The sequence below is a fragment of the Macaca fascicularis genome, chromosome 20 (assembly GCF_037993035.2).
Source record: "Macaca fascicularis isolate 582-1 chromosome 20, T2T-MFA8v1.1".
Classification (NCBI taxonomy): domain Eukaryota; kingdom Metazoa; phylum Chordata; class Mammalia; order Primates; family Cercopithecidae; genus Macaca; species Macaca fascicularis.
Genome location: NC_088394.1, coordinates 26,391,260 through 26,406,702, shown reverse-complemented (window position 1 = coordinate 26,406,702; position 15,443 = coordinate 26,391,260). Strand labels below are relative to the sequence as shown.

Genomic DNA, 15,443 nt, shown 5'->3' with positions numbered 1-15,443 from the left:
ACTGGAGTGCAGTGGAGCAATCATAGCTCCCTGCAGCCTTGAATTCCTGGGCTGAAGTGATTCTCCCACCTCAGTCTCCCGAGTAGCTGGAACTACAGGCGCACGCCACCACACTCAGCTAATTTTTATTTTTTGGTAGAGATGGGGTCTCACTATGTTGCCCAGGCTGGAAGTTGGCTCTTTTATACTGATTAAAGGAGCAATTCAGCCAGCCGCGGTGGCTCACGCCTGTCATTCCAGCACTTTGGGAGGCTGAGGCGGGCGGACTGCTTAAACCTAGGAGTTTGAGATTGGCCCGGGAAACATAACAAAACCCCGTCTCTTCCAAAAATACAAAACTTTTAGCGGGGCGTAGTAGTGCACATCTGTAGTCCCAGCTACTCGGGAAGCTGAGATGGGAGGAATACCTGTGCCTGGGGAGGCTGAGGCTGCAGTGAGCCATGATCACACCACAAAACTCCAGCCTGGGCAACAGAGTGAGACCCTATCTCAAAAAAATGGAACAATTCACCAAAAAGGTATAAAAGTCCTGAACCCTTATTCTATTCATATGGCTATGCACTTAACAACATAGCTTCAAAAATAAAGCAAAAAACTGACAGACTCAAAAGGAGAAATTAACAAATCCTCTATTATGGTGAATTGTAATTGTATTACAGTGGAAAAAAACACATAATGACATAACAAATACAGATAATATAATAGCTAACTTGATCAAATAGATACATTTCTAGAACCTTATACCCAACAGAAAATATACATCCTTTTCAAACACAAGAGGAAAAAAACGACCAGAAAATCCTGTAAAGATCTCAGCAAATTCTCCACCACTGATATTATAGAAACCACATATATTGACCACAACAACCATAATGACCAAATTTAGAAATCAACAATAAAAAGACGGCCGGGCGCGGTGGCTCAAGCCTGTAATCCCAGCACTTTGGGAGGCCGAGACGGGTGGATCATGAGGTCAGGAGATCGAGACCATCCTGGCTAACACGGTGAAACCCCGTCTCTACTAAAAAATACAAAAAACTAGCCGGGCGAGGTGGCGGGCGCCTGTAGTCCCAGCTACTCGGGAGGCTGAGGCAGGAGAATGGCGTGAACCCGGGAGGCGGAGCTTGTAGTGAGCCGAGATCGGGCCACTGCACTCCAGCCTGGGTGACAGAGCAAGACTCTGTCTCAAAAAAAAAAAAAAAAAAAAAAACAACAATAAAAAGATAACTTTAAAAATTCCATCTGTCTCAAAAATTTAAAAAGCACATAATTAAGTAAGTCTTAAAATGCAAACCAAAAGGAAAATTCTAAACTGGGCGGTGAATAACATTGTGTAACAACTTGTGGAATGAATCCAAAGCAGTACTCAAAGAAAAAATGATAGCCTTTTAGCCTGAAGTAGACTTACTAGAGAGCATGAAAAACTGGAAACTCTTAGCTTCAGACAAGGACTCTCAGAATAGAAGAAACTTGGATTAACAGCAGCTCACACAGAAGAGAAACATGGAGATTTTAGCTGACAAGCCCAATATGCACTCCAAGTGGGATATGGCTGCTACACAGTATGATTCCAGGTTGCATCAACAGAAGTATAAGCTCCAGATCTAAGGAGGTGATAGTGTCCTTCCTCTTTGACCAAACAAACAGTCTTTGTGCGGGACTCCAACCAACTGAATCATGTCCAAAGCCAGGCCAAACTTATAATTTCCTGAGTCAGGGAGAATGCCTGAAATAACTACAGTTGTGTAGTCTGAATAAGAGAAATATCCAAGTTTAGAGGGAGATGGTCACTACCTCCAAGGGGCAGAAACGGACCCAGAAAGTGGAAGCTCCTAGGAAGCTAATTTGGGCTGGGCACGGTGGCTCACACCTGTAATAACCAGCACTTTGGGAGGCCGAGGTGGGCGGATCACCCTAGGTCAGGAGTTTGAGACCAGTCTGGCCAGCATGGTGAAACCCCATTGCTACTAAAAATACAAAAATTAGCCGGGCGTGGTGGTGCACGCCTGAAATCCCAGCTACTCGGGAGGCTGAGGCAGGAGAATCACTTGAACCCAGGAGACAGAGGTTGCAGTGAGTCAAGACCGCGCCACTATACTCCAGCCTAGGCAGCAGAGACTCCACCTCAAAAAAAAAAGAAAGCTAATTTGGCTAAATCTCAGGAAGATTTTCTCCCAGTTAGAGCTGCTCACCTGTGGAAATGTGGCTTCTGGAAGAAATACGCTAGAAGCAAGATTGTCGGGAGGCTGTGGCTCTGCCTGCTTGGAGACCTGCCCAACCCAGAGAGCTGGTATCTCTCCTCCCTATCTTCTCTTTTGAAAAGGCAGAATCCTTCCCTGGCCGCTTCAGGAAAACATAAGGCCTTCTCTGGGTTTTTCAAAAATGGTTCTGGGTGACTATGCTCGCTGATTTCCAACCACGAAATGTAATCCTTTAAAACTCTCTTCTTTGGGCTGGATAGTTCAGAACCATGGTTAAATGCACAGGCTTCTGGGGCTGCAGCCCTGGGATTGAATCTGGACTCTGCCACTTAGGAGCCGTGTCACCCAGGTACGTCTCTATCCTGAGCCTCAGGTTCCTCCTCAAGGAAATGAGCAGGACACCCACTCATCTCCATTCCTGCACCTAGCACAGAGCGCGATGTGGACTCCAGCCTCCACTGCCAGAGGCCGTGGTTGGGGCCGTGGCTTCGAGATGATTCAAGCACGTTACATGTATTATGTACTTTATTTCTATTATTATTATATTGTAACATATAATGAAATAATTATACGATCACCATAATGCAGAATCAGTGGGAGCCCTGAGCTTATTTTCCTGCAATTAAATGGTTCCATCCGAGGGCGATGGGAGACAGTGACAGATCATCAGGTATTAGATTCTCATAAGAAGCCCGCATCTGGGGCCTGGCACGGTGGCTCATGCCTGTAATCCCAGCACTTTGGGAGACTGAGGCAGGTGGATCACCTGAGGCCAGGAGGAGTTCGACACCAGCCTGGCCAGTATGGTGAAACCCTGTCTCTACTAAAAATACAAAAATTAGCTGGGTGTGATGGCATAGGCCTGTAATCCCAGCTACTAGGCTGAGGCAGGAGAATCGCTTGAACATGGGAAGGCAGAGATCGCAGTGGGCCGAGATTGTGCCACTGCACTCCAGTCTGAGTGACAAGAGCGAAACTCCGTCTCAAAAAAAAAAAAAAAAAAAAGTACGCAACCCAGATCCTTCACATGTACAGTTCACAAGAGGGTTCACGCCCCTGCGAGAATCATCTAATGCCTCAGCTGATCTGACAGGTGGCCGGGCTTGGGTGGTAATGTGAGCGATGGGGAACAGCTGTAAATACAGATAAAGCTTCGCTTGCTCACCAGCTCACCCGCCACTCACCTCCTGCTGTGTGGCCCTGCTGTGTGGGGACCCCTGGTCTGAGACACTGAGGAAAGTGCTCATTCATAAAACAATATGTAAAATGATTGGACTGTCTGTCAAATGGGGCTTGGAGGAACCAGTCCTGCGCTGCCCACATTCACAGTATTGCTGGGCAGATGGATGGCAAGGGAGTACGCTGACAATGTAGAAAAGTAGATCGATCTAAATGGCAGGTGTGTCTTCAGCACTCAGGCATAGATTTTATTGTGTTTCAACACCATGGTGAGGACTGAGGACTCTGGAGCTTTTGGGTTCACAGCCCTGCTCTGCTGTGATGTGTGACCCTGGACAAGTTACTGAACCTCTCTGTACCTCTGTTACTTCATCTGCAACATTTGCACGAGAGTAGCTCCTATCTGGTAAGGTTATTACACAAGTTAAATGAGACAATGCAGATATCCGGCCCCAGCTCCCTCCCTGATGTCTGTTCCTAGACCTCCTTCTTGCTCGGTTCCATCCAACCACACCAGCTTCCTTGCTGTGGGTCAAACACACCAAGCTCATTCGCGCCTCCAGGCCTTTGCACTCTCTGTTCTCACTGCCAGGATCCCTCTTTCCCAGACAGCCCCATGCCTTGGTACTTCAGGTCTCAGCTCAAAAGCCACTTCCTCAAAGTCACCAAGCCCAGAATGCTTTCAGCTCCACGAGGGCCCTCACTTCTGGGTCACTCACTCCCGTGTCCCCAGCCCCTGGCACATTGGCTAAGCAAGCATTAAGCGCCTAGCCCCAGGCTGGCACTCGAGACATGTGAGCGCATGTCATGTTCAACTTTGCTTTGCAGGCTACAGGCTCTAAGACCCAGAACACAGCCCCTCCCACCAGGAACTCAATTCCACCAAAGCCTTGGAAGGCCCCATGGCTACTCTTCCCCTCCCGGGACCCACTTCCTCCATCTCCAGATGCAAGCCCAGCTGGGGACCATCCTCAGCCGAGAGGTTACAGACAGCACCCAGGCTGGCTTTAGCACAGACCTCAGATTTCTTAAGCAACTGAGAGGAGGTGAGGAGGCCTGCGGGGGCCTCTAAAGAGAGAATGAGTCAGTCAGAGACAGACCTGAAACCTAAGACACATCAGCATTTCTTGGAAAGGCAAGAACGGACGCATTTAGACAGAACTGTGCATGCAGAATGAGAGGTAAGCATAGGCCAGTCAGGAAGTGGAGTCTTCCGTCCTCTGTGAGTCCCTCCACCTGGCCCTCTCTTCCTCAGACCTCCATCCCTCATCGCTCTCAAATGTCACCTCCTCAGGGAAGCCCTCCCTGATTCCACCTCCACCCAGCTTTGCTTTCCTTCCTAGCACAGTCTCCACCTGATAGGATATTGCAGGCCCATGTTCTCTCCTGTAAAACCCTGGGGGCCAGACATTGTTCAGAATTCAGAATGACTCAGGCTGTAGAAAGGTCGCCTTGTATAAAATACCCCCCGACGTGCCCACCATGCAGGGCGGGAAAGCACCCAATGATCAATTGCACTAATATCTCTGCAAAAAGACATCTGAGCATCACACCAAAGAGGATAACGGACTCTAAAAAGCCTCACGTTTAGCTTCAAAATGAGTTACGAAAAACTTTCGATTTTCGGAGGTTGTGGATTTCGGAATAACAGATAAAGCTGTCGATCTGTACATATGTATTGGCTGTACATTGCCTGTCTGCTCAACTAGAATCTAAACCCTAGGAGAGCAAAGGACTTTGTCCAATGCTCTGGCATATATAGGTGCTCAATAAATTCCCGAGGAAGAAATGCAGGAGGAAGCCAGGTGCTGGATATGCAGAAGGGACTCGGTCCAAAATGCAGAGAGAAACAGCAATCACTGAGACCCTTTCCAAGAGCAAAATGTCTACACAAACTATCTCATGAACGCTCTCCCTGCAAATACCCATGAAAGACAAAGGGAGGCTCAGAGAGGTTAAACAACTTCCTCCGGTTACACACTGGAGAGCTGGGAAGTAGCCAGCTCCGATTTACACCCGGGACCCCCTCTTCAAGCTCAGGCCCTTCTCTCTGCCTCAAGCTCAGAGAAGCAGAGCAATTTGCCGGATGTCATAAAACAATGGAGATGCACCCGGTCTGACAGTGGATTCCCCAGCCTCTGTAGGACCTCGAGCTTCTGCTGGGGTGCTCTGATCCACACTCACCAAGGGCAAGTCTGTGCAATGTCCAGGCAAGCTCCTGGCCTCTGTTCTAGCCCAGCCATGGGAAGTCTAGCTAAACGTGGCTGGGCATTCCACTGTGCCAGCCAGGAGGAATACTCAGAAATGTCTTTCTTGGTCACTCCAGCGAACTGGTGCAAGCAGGAAAGAATACATGGGAAGAAAAGTCGGATGCAGTCTGTCCCTCAGATGTGCGCCTGAGGCAAGGCTACCGCATTCATCTCCGGGTCTCAGTTCTCACCTGCAAAATGGGTGGACTAAATCCCAACCAATAAAGCTCAAAGGAGGCAACAATAAAGATATATTCATTTAGGCCAGGCACGCTTGCTCGCATCTATAAACCCAACATTTTAGGAGGCTGAGGCAGGAGGATTGCTTGAGACCAACAGTTCAAGACAAGCCTAGGCAACATAGCCAGATCCTGTCTCTAAAACTGTAAAAACAATTAGCCAGGCGTGGTGGCACACACCTGTAGTCCCGGCTACTCAGGAGGCTGAGGTGGAAGGATTACTTGAACCCAGGTATTGGATGTACAGTGAGCTATGATTGTGCCACTGTGCTCCAGCCTGGGCAATAGAGAGAGACCATGGCTCTTAAAAAAAAAAAAAAAAAAGGGGGTATTCATTTAACAAATACATAGTTTTTACTACATGCCAGGTACTGTTTTGTATGCTTGACATACATTAACTCATTTAGTCATCAATACAATGGCATAGTCACTAAAATCTCACAAATGCAGAAACTGAGGCTCTGGGAAGTCAGTTACACAGTAAGTAGCAAAGCCAGCATTTGCAGTGGGTGATCTGGTTCGAGTCCATACTATCATTTCCCAGCTATACGTCTTGACAGGTAACAACAGACGTATATATTGATTGTGGACCCATTGGGTGTTGGACATTGTGTGAAGTAGCTTATAAAACATGTCATCAACCCTCACAAAAGCTCACTTGTACAAACGTGAGGAAGCACAGTACCTAGGGGGTTCCTGTCCTGGCCTCACTCCCAGGTACCAGTGAGGGCATCTAATCCCAAACGCTCTCCTCCATCCTCCCAGATGGGGACAAGGGCAGGGAGAAGGGGGAGGCAGAAGAGGTTCTCCCTTCTCACGTATTTATGTATTCGTTTATTTTGAGACAGGGTCTCGCTCTGTCACCCAGGCTACAGTGCAGTGGCACGATCACAGTTCACTGCAGCCTTGACCACCTGGGCTCAAGCTATCCTCCCACCTCAGCCTCCCAAACAGCTGGGGCCAGAGGCACCTGCTACCACGCCTGGCTGAGTTTTTAAATTTTTTTTTTTTTAGGAACAGGGTCTTGCTATGTTGCCCAGGCTGGTCTCAAACTCCTGGGTTCAAGCGATCCTCTCTCCTCGGCCTACCAAAGTGCTGGGATTACAGGTGTAAGTCACTGCGCCTGGCTTCTTCTCACTTCTTTGACAATTCATTTCAGCTCCTTTTTGAACTGGGAGCATTAGAAAACTGAACATCCCCACCCTTGCCCTGGGCTTTTTGCAACCCTGGGATTGTATCGTATTAAACATATCAGTCACTGAGTCACTTCTCAGCATTTGGAAACCCTTAGGTTATCTCAGACCTGCCGGTAACTGGATGTGTTGTAGCCGGGGTGACTGACGGCAGGTTTTCCTCCCTACTACCTCCCCAACACCTTCCTCCTGGTTCAGATCCAGAGGCCCAGGGTGGGGCCCAGGAATCTGCATTGTTGCTTTTACAACTCAAACCAAGGTAAAATACACTGGCCCAACGAAGCTCCTCGGCACAGCATTCAAGGCCTTCCACAATGCAGCCCAGCCCACCTTTCCATCCATCTCTGGCTTCTCCTTACTCCCTAAGTTCCATACACAGTACCCTTTCACACCTCCCAGCCTCCGCCCACTCTGTGCCCGCCTTTACCTCCCATCCTCCGCCTGCCAGACTCCCCTGCTCCACTTACAAGGCTAGCTCAGGGTCCCCCGGTGCTGGGAAGCCTGGCCCAGTGCCCTGTGAAGAGCTGATCCCCTCTGGCTTGTGGTCCTGCAGCCACTGGCGCATCTGTACCCTCGCAGCCCCCACACTGTCACGTGTGTCTTCCTGCAGAGGGGGTCCTCCTTGAGGCAAGCACCAGTGTCCAGAACACCACCCAGGGCCCGGCAGGAGTTGAATGAGTGCTAGTGAGTGAATGAGTGGCTTAGCGGGTCACCTCCCATTCATGGGCCGGGCTAGCTGAGTTCTAAGAAACCCCTGCAGGACCCTGGAATGCCCTAATGTGCAGGACACCCTGGCCAAACATACACCAGAGCCTGTTTCCCCACTGGACTTTGGGATTTTGATAAAGGCACTGAGGTCCCAGCAAATGCCTTGGGCTCCTCAAAGATCATTGGGGGCAGAGAAGTGCAGTGGGTCATGCCTCCCCGAGGGCTGGGGAAGGGCAGAGACTAGAACTGCAGCAGGGTTAGCGCTGGCCTGGGGGCATTCCTTGAACCCCAGAAGCAGACAAAATAGCAATCCCCTATCTTGCTTAATTCTAAGAAATCCAGATTTTGTTTTAAAAAAAAAAAAAATCAGGGCTCAGTGGCTCACACCTGTAATCCCAGCATTTTGGGAGGCCAAGATGGGAGGATCACTTGAGGCCAGCCTGGGCAACATAGTGAGACCCCATCCCTATAAAATAAATTTTTAAAAAGAAAATAAAGATCAGATTACTGAATCTGAATCTCAGGGCGAGGAACTGGGAATCTGCATTTTAAGCAAATCTCCCGGAGATTCTGGTTATTGTGGTGGCTCCTCAAACGTGATTGAGAGATGGAGAGCAGCTGGCTCTGGCGTGGGATTGCCTGGGTTCCAGTCCTGATGCCCCACGGACTCCCAGGTGGGCGGCACCTTGGGGCAAGTTATTAAAGGGGCAGGATCTCAGTGACCTCATCTGTACAATGGCCATGACGCACAGCACCGGCCACAGAGAGGTTAGTGGGAGGTTTCACTCGGCATCCTTTCAGTAAAACAGGTCCTAGTCAATGATCGCCATTAGTGGGTCCCTCTGATATTCGGAGGCGGAGACCGCAGGTCCAAAGGGCCTTGTTTCCCCAGATTCACTGACCTAGTACTCAAATTTACAGTTCTCAGAACTTTTCCCACCCTTTGTCTCTCCGAAGTCCTCACTGACTTCCTGAGCGCGGGGCAGGGTGTCACTGCCCGGAGAAGAGGGGCTGCGTGGCCTCCGACAGCCTAACCCCAAGACCCCCACCCCCGCAGGCCGTCCCGGCGGAGGTCTCACGGCCAGCACCCGCTTTGGGGAGCGCTGGGTGTCCACGAACCTCTGGCCTCGCGCCTCCTCTGCCCTTCGGCCGCAAGGACGGAACCGGGTGCTGCTCAGCGCACACCGAGAGTCGCGGGCTCGGGCCCCGCGCGGGGTCGGGGTGGTCCCCGTAGTCCCCGCGGTCCCCGCTGCCCGGGTCCCCGCCGGCGGCCGAGCCCTTCCCGAACCCCCCCAGCCTGCGTGCCCGGACGATACCCTCGCACCCCGATCGGCGCGCGGGCCCCGGGTCCTACCTGCGCGCCCCTGCTCCATTCGCCGTCCGGGAGCCCGAGCGGGAAGTGGGGGACCCCTGGGCGGCCCTGCCCTGGCCGGCACCGCGCGGGGCTTTCCTAGGCGCGGAGACCCAGCCCGCCCCGGCTTCCTGCGCTCCGCCCCGGCGCCCAGCAGATTTGCATGCGCAGCCCCGCCCGGCGCGCCCGGCCCGGGTCAAGGCTACCTCGCGCCCCTGTTGCTGTCCCCGCCGCTGCTGGACAGTCCGAGCCGCCGTCCTCTGCTGGGGGCGATCCCAGCACCCCGCTGGGGGTCTTGCGGCGCGCTTCCTCCCACGCTGCAGCCCGAGGTCACGCTCAGCGGAGAACTCTGCAATGGATCCCGTTGGTCTCGGAATAAAACGCCCACGCCGACCAGGCCTCCAGGACCTACTCCTGCCTGGCCTCCGCGGCCTCCCCTGCGCTGGGGGCAGTTGCGTTTGGGGTAGGAGGGCTGGGCGACTGGAATCCTCCTCTCCTTCCTAACAACCCAGCTTCCAAGTGCCAGTGTTTGCACATTCTTCAATAAATGTTTACCCAGCTCCTACTCTAGCCACATTTGGATAGTAAAACAGCCCCTTCAATCAGTAACTAGTACAATCTTGTCAGGCGCTGTGCGAAGGCACTACAAATGTTAACTCGTTCAGTCCTGGCAGCTACCCTATAAGAAAGTGATACTATCACCGGTTTTACAAATCGGGAAACTGAGGCACAGAGTACTTAAGAAATTCAAAACGGGTTGGGCAACGTGGCTCATGCCTGTAATCCCAGCACTTTGGGAGGCCGAGGCAGGAGGATCACTTGAACCCTAGAGTTCGAGACCAGCCTGGGCAACCCTGTTAGCGAGAGCCCATATCTACAAAAATTAACATTTATAAAATTGTAAAAAAGAAAACCAAGAGGCCGGGCGCGGTGGCTCACGCCTGTAATCCCAGCACTTTGGGAGGCCGAGGCGGGTGGATCACGAGGTCAGGAGATTGAGACCATCCTGGCTAACACGGTGAAATCCCATCTCTACTAAAAATACCAAAAATTAGCCGGGCCTGGTGGCGGGCGCCTGTAGTCCCAGCTACTGGAGAGGCTGAGGCAGGAGAATGGCCTGAACCCGGGAGGCGGAGCTTGCAGTGAGCCGAGATCGCGCCAGTGCAGTCCGGCCTGGGCAAAAAAGCGACACTCCGTCTCAACAACAACAAAGAAAACAAAGAAACTCAGAATGACTGGGCAGGTAAGCAAGGGTGGAGCTGGGATTCGAACCCAGGCCCCATAGACCATTAACCACTGGACACCATAAGAACCCGAATGCAGCCAGATGACTGGGGGGAAAACACTCAACAAAGTATTTCAGGTCAGGAGGGCCCAAGAAGAAAGTAGGGACCTCTTAGGCCAGTGGGGCAGGTGGTCTGTAAGGGGCTTTCTGGGTAGGCGACATTTGAGCTGAGACTCTGAAGAGCCTATGGGGAAAACTTGTGCAGGGAAAAGGAAGAGCTAGTGCAAAGGCCCTGTGGGAACCAGTTCAGCCTGCAGGAGGAATTGCTGAAGACCAGCGTGACTGTGGAGCCCTGAGTGAGGAGAGAGTGGAGGGAGGGGAAGTGGGAGATATTTGGACTCACACTGGGCAGTGCTGAAAACCCAGAGAGTAATTTGACCCCCTCCTGCCCTCAGGAGGAGCTGTGAGTCTGAGGGTGGAAGCCAAGGACAGCCCAATGGGATCAAGTGCTGTGGTGGAGGGTGAGGATTGGCTTCCCAGGGCAGGGGCCACCACACATCGATCATTCTCATTTTTTGGAGGTGGGAGTCTCATTCCATTGCCCAGGCTGGAGTGCAGTGGGTGATCTCAGCTCCCTGCAAACTCCACCTCCTGAGTTCAAGCGATTCTCCTGCCTCAGTCTCCTGAGTAGCTGGGATTACAAGCGTGCACCACCATGTCCAGCTAATTTTTGTATTTTTAGTAGACATGAGGTTTCACCATGTTGGCCAGGCTGGTCTCAAACTCCTGACCTCAGGTGATCTGCCTGCCTCTGCCTCCCAAAGTGCTGGGATTACAAGTGTGAGCCACCATGCCCAGCCCATATGTCAATCATTCCTTCCTGTACTCGATCTGTCTTGGTCCTACTGTGCCTAACCCTGTGACAAGCGCCGATGACGCAGACCTGAAGACATGAAACAGACACAATCCCTGCCCTCTGAGACCTTACAACCAAGTGAGCAAGACAGCCACCAACCCACCCTAGGAAGTGACAGTAAAGAGAACTCAGTTCCCTGGGGTCAGGGATGGCTTCCTGGAGGAGGTGACCTCTGACCAGTGCCTGAATCAATGCAGAAACACATGCAGGTGGAAGGGACAGCATGAGCAAATACCTGGAGGTGGCGTGGGAGTGTGGAAAAACTCCCATCCTTTGGCATCTGTTTGTAGATGCCTCCATATGCCAAGTCGTGAGCTGGGGGCTGGGGAGAACAATAAATAGATCCAGTCCCTGCTTCCTAGCCCTGAGGATCTGGTTGGGGCACTGACAAGTGAACAGACGTAAGCAATTGAGTGTAATAAACCCTGTACTGGGGGCAGCCCAGGCAGACATGGAGAGGACTAGGGAGAGAGAGTCACAGGAAGGGCTTTTCTGGAAACTTGGGTTTCAGGCGGAGTAGGAATCCTCCGGATCAAGTGTGACTTTCACTCTCGTCCACACTCATACTCCCTCACACTCATTACTCACACATCCGCACACCCACATGGTTGATATTTCATCCCAGGCAGTTCAGCCCTGCAGTCAATTGTCCTGTCTTTGTGTCTCTGGGTTTGTGCCCCATCTCATCGGGAGACGACATTATAAGTCTACCTTGGAAGTCCTTTGAGAATGTGTGGCTTGGGCTGTATCCCCTCCTGGCCTCCCAAACTGGGCCCCCATCCTGTTTTCCTGGTCAAGTCATTCTTCGTCAGTTTCCTCGCTTGCCCCTAGACCACCTGCGTTGGCAGGCCAACTCTGCTACTTATTGACATACGTAATTTTGGGCAAAGTAGATCAGCCTCCCTGTGCCTCGGTTTCTCCATCTGTAAAATGGGGATAATAATAGATCCACCTCGTAGAGCTACGAAATGGTGAAATGGCAAGGTATGTATCACAATGCCCAGAACAATGCCTGGCGTGGATTAGGCATTCAAAATGTCAATTGCTATTCTTATCAGGATGAAGATGAGAAAGAGGCAAAGTCAAGCCTGTTGCCTTGGTCTGTTGCTTGGTTGTGAAATGGAGATGAATGTGGCATTGAGAAGACAGGCAAAGAAAGCACAGCTGTGGTCAGAGGCTAAGACATTCAGGAAATCTGGGGGAAGAGACTTTGGGAATTCTATGTACTCTTCCCCCAACTTTCCTGCGAGTCTGAAATTATGTCAAATTACAAAGTTAAAGAAAACAGGGCATTGTTCTTGGGTGCAAGAGAGAGAAGAAATGTGAAGTTTGTCTTCTTGCATACAGTCCCACCATTCAAGTTCCTGCCCAAGATGCCCAGACTTTATCTGTGACTGCTCTGTCAGTCCTGGGAGCAGGTCCAAAGGCAACGAGATAGTAAAACCTCTGTTCCCCCATCTAGGGGTTCCCAAGTCTTGACTCAGTATAAGCTCAATCCTCATTACATCCTAACACGCTTACTTGTTTCCAAGCCTTTTGGCCTTTAAAACTAATAGACTTTATTTTTTAGAACCATTGTAGATTTATGGAAAAATTGAGCAGATAGGACTGAGAGTTTCCATACATCCCCCTCCCCCGTGCAAAATTTCCCCTTTTATCAACATCTTTTATTATTGTATGGTGCGTTCCTTATAATACTGATACATTATTATAAACTAAAGTCCATAGCATACATTGTTTCACTGTTTCTCAGGGTTTTGTTTTGTGTTTGTTTGTTTGTTTGTTTGTTTGGAAACAAGGTCTCACTCTGTTGCCCAGGCTGGAGCACAGTGGCAGGATCATAGCCCACTGCAGCCTGGAACTCCTGGGTTCAAGGGATCATCCTGCTTCCGCCTGCCGAGTAGCTGGGGCTGCAAGAACATGCCACCACACCAGGCTCTTTTTTTTTTTTTTTTTTTTTTTACTTGTAGAGAGAGTCTTGCTACATTGGCCAAACTGGTCTCAAACTCCTAAACTCAAGTTATTCTTCAATCTCAGCCTCCTAAAGTGCTAAGATTACAGGTGTGAGCCACTGTGCCTAACCTCTGTTGCACAGTTCTGAGTCTTTTTTTTTCTTTTCTTTTTTTTTGAGACAGCGTCTTGCTCTGTCACCCAGGCTGGGGTGCAGTGGCGTGATCTCAACTCACCGCAACCTCTGCCTCCCAGATTCAAGCGATTCTTGTGCCTCAGCCTTCCAAGTTATCTGGGACTACAGGTGCATGCTTGGCTAATTTTTGTATTTTTAGTAGAGACGGGGCTTCCCCATATTGGCCAAGCTGGTCTTGAATTCCTGACCTCAAGTGATCCCCCTGCCTTGGCCTCCCAAAGTGTTGGGATTACAGGCCTGAGCCACTGCACCCAGCCAAGTTCTGGGTCTTAATAATATATACACATATAGCGACAAAAAGAATAGTTTCCCAGCCTGGGCAACATAGCAAGACCTAGTCTCTACCAAAAAACAAAAACAACAACAAAAAAAACAGGCCAGGAATGGTGATGTACCTGTAGTCCCAGCTACCCAGAGGCTGAGGCAGGAGGATCCCTTGAGCCCAGGAGTTCAAGGCTGCAGTGAACTATGATCATGCCACTGTACTCCAGCCTGGGCAATAGAATGAGACCCTATATCTTAAAATAAATAAAGAAATAAATAAAATAAAGAAAAAATAAAAAATAGTTTCGCTTCCCTAAAAATCCCCAATTCTCTACCTATTCATCCAGGATCCTGGAAACCACTGATTTTTTTACTGTCTCCATAGTTTTGTCTTTTTCAGAATGTCAAGTAATTGAAATCAGAAAGTATGTAATCCCTTAAAACTGACTTCTTTTATTTAGCAATATACTTTTCAGGTTCCTCCATGTCTTTTCCAGGCTTGGCACCTCATTTCCTCTTGTGGCTGAGTAGTGCCCTATTGTATGGATGTATCACAGTTTATCCATTCTACCTTTTGAAAGACATCTTTGTTGCTTCCAATTTTTGGCAATTATGAATAAAGCTGCTATCAACACTCATGTGCAAGTTTTTGGGTGGACATAAGTTTGCAACACGATTGGGTAAATACCAAGGAGCACAATTGCTGGATCATAAAAGTAAAAGTAAGAAAGTCTGGCAATAAACTGCCACTGTCTTCCAAGGTGGCTGTACCATTTTGCCTTTCTATCAACAACGAGTGAGAGTTTCCATTGCTCTGTTTTCTTGTCAGCTTTTCATATTGTCAGTTTGAGGATTTTAGCCACTCTAGTAGGTGTGTAGTGGTATCTCATCATTGTTTGCAATTTCCTAGTGACATATGATGCATATGTCAATATGTTTGCAAATTAGGAAATTTGTAATTTCCTAATGACATATGATGTTGAGCATATTTTCATATGCTTTTTGCCATCTGTATATCTTATTTGTTGTCTGTTGAGATCTTGTGCCCATTTTTTAGTTGGGTTACTTGTTTTCTTACTGTCGAGTTTTAAAATTCTTTGTGTATTTTGGATGCAGGTCCTTTATCACATATGTGTTTTGCAAAGATTTTCAAATTTAATACAGTTTTCAATTTTCATAAACTCCAAACCACCAATTTTTTTTTCTTATTCCTGGATTGTCCTTTTAGTGTTGTGTCTAAAAACCCATTGCCAAACCTAAGGTCACTGAGATCCAAGATTTTATCCTATGATATCTTCTAGAAGTTTTATAATTTTGTATTATACATTTAGGTCTACGATTTATGTTGAGTTATTTTTTGTGAAAGGTGTAAGGTCTGTGTCTAAATTTATTATTATTATTTTACACATAGACATCCAGTTGTTTCAGGACCATTTGTTGAAAAGACTATCCTTTTTCCACTGAATTGCCTTTGCCTCTTTGTCACAGACCAGTTGATTATATTTGTGTCAGTATATTTTCGGAGTCTGTATTCTGTTCCATTGTTCTTTTTGTCTGTTCTTTCACCAGTACCATACTGTCTTGATTACTGTAGCTTTATTTTATAGTTTTAAAGTCAGGTAATGTCAGTCCTTCAACTTGGTGGTTGTTCTTCAGTATTGTGTTGGCTATTCCAGGCTTCTTCCTTTCTGTTTGAACTTTAGAATCAGTTTGTCAATACATACAAAATAACTTGCTGGGATTCTGATTGGGATTGTACTGAATCCGTAAGA

The 15,443-nt window shown here is 49.1% G+C and overlaps 1 protein-coding gene across 16 annotated transcripts in view; it reads right to left on the bottom strand.

Annotated features, from left to right (window-relative positions):
* The window catches only part of IL4R (interleukin 4 receptor), a 50,551-nt gene extending 40,910 nt beyond the window's left edge, over positions 1 to 9,641 (bottom strand). For 8 of the 16 annotated variants that reach the window (XM_065537208.1, XM_074026823.1, XM_065537213.1 and 5 more), the window contains exon 1: positions 9,124 to 9,191. The gene's annotated coding sequence lies outside the window, so the exon portion shown is untranslated. Of the gene's footprint in view, positions 1 to 7,528; positions 8,442 to 9,123; positions 9,192 to 9,326 lie in introns of those variants that run through there. The other 8 variants (XM_065537210.1, XM_074026818.1, XM_045382860.2 and 5 more) reach the window with 3 other exon arrangements.
* Between the last annotated feature and the right edge of the window lie 5,802 nt (positions 9,642 to 15,443).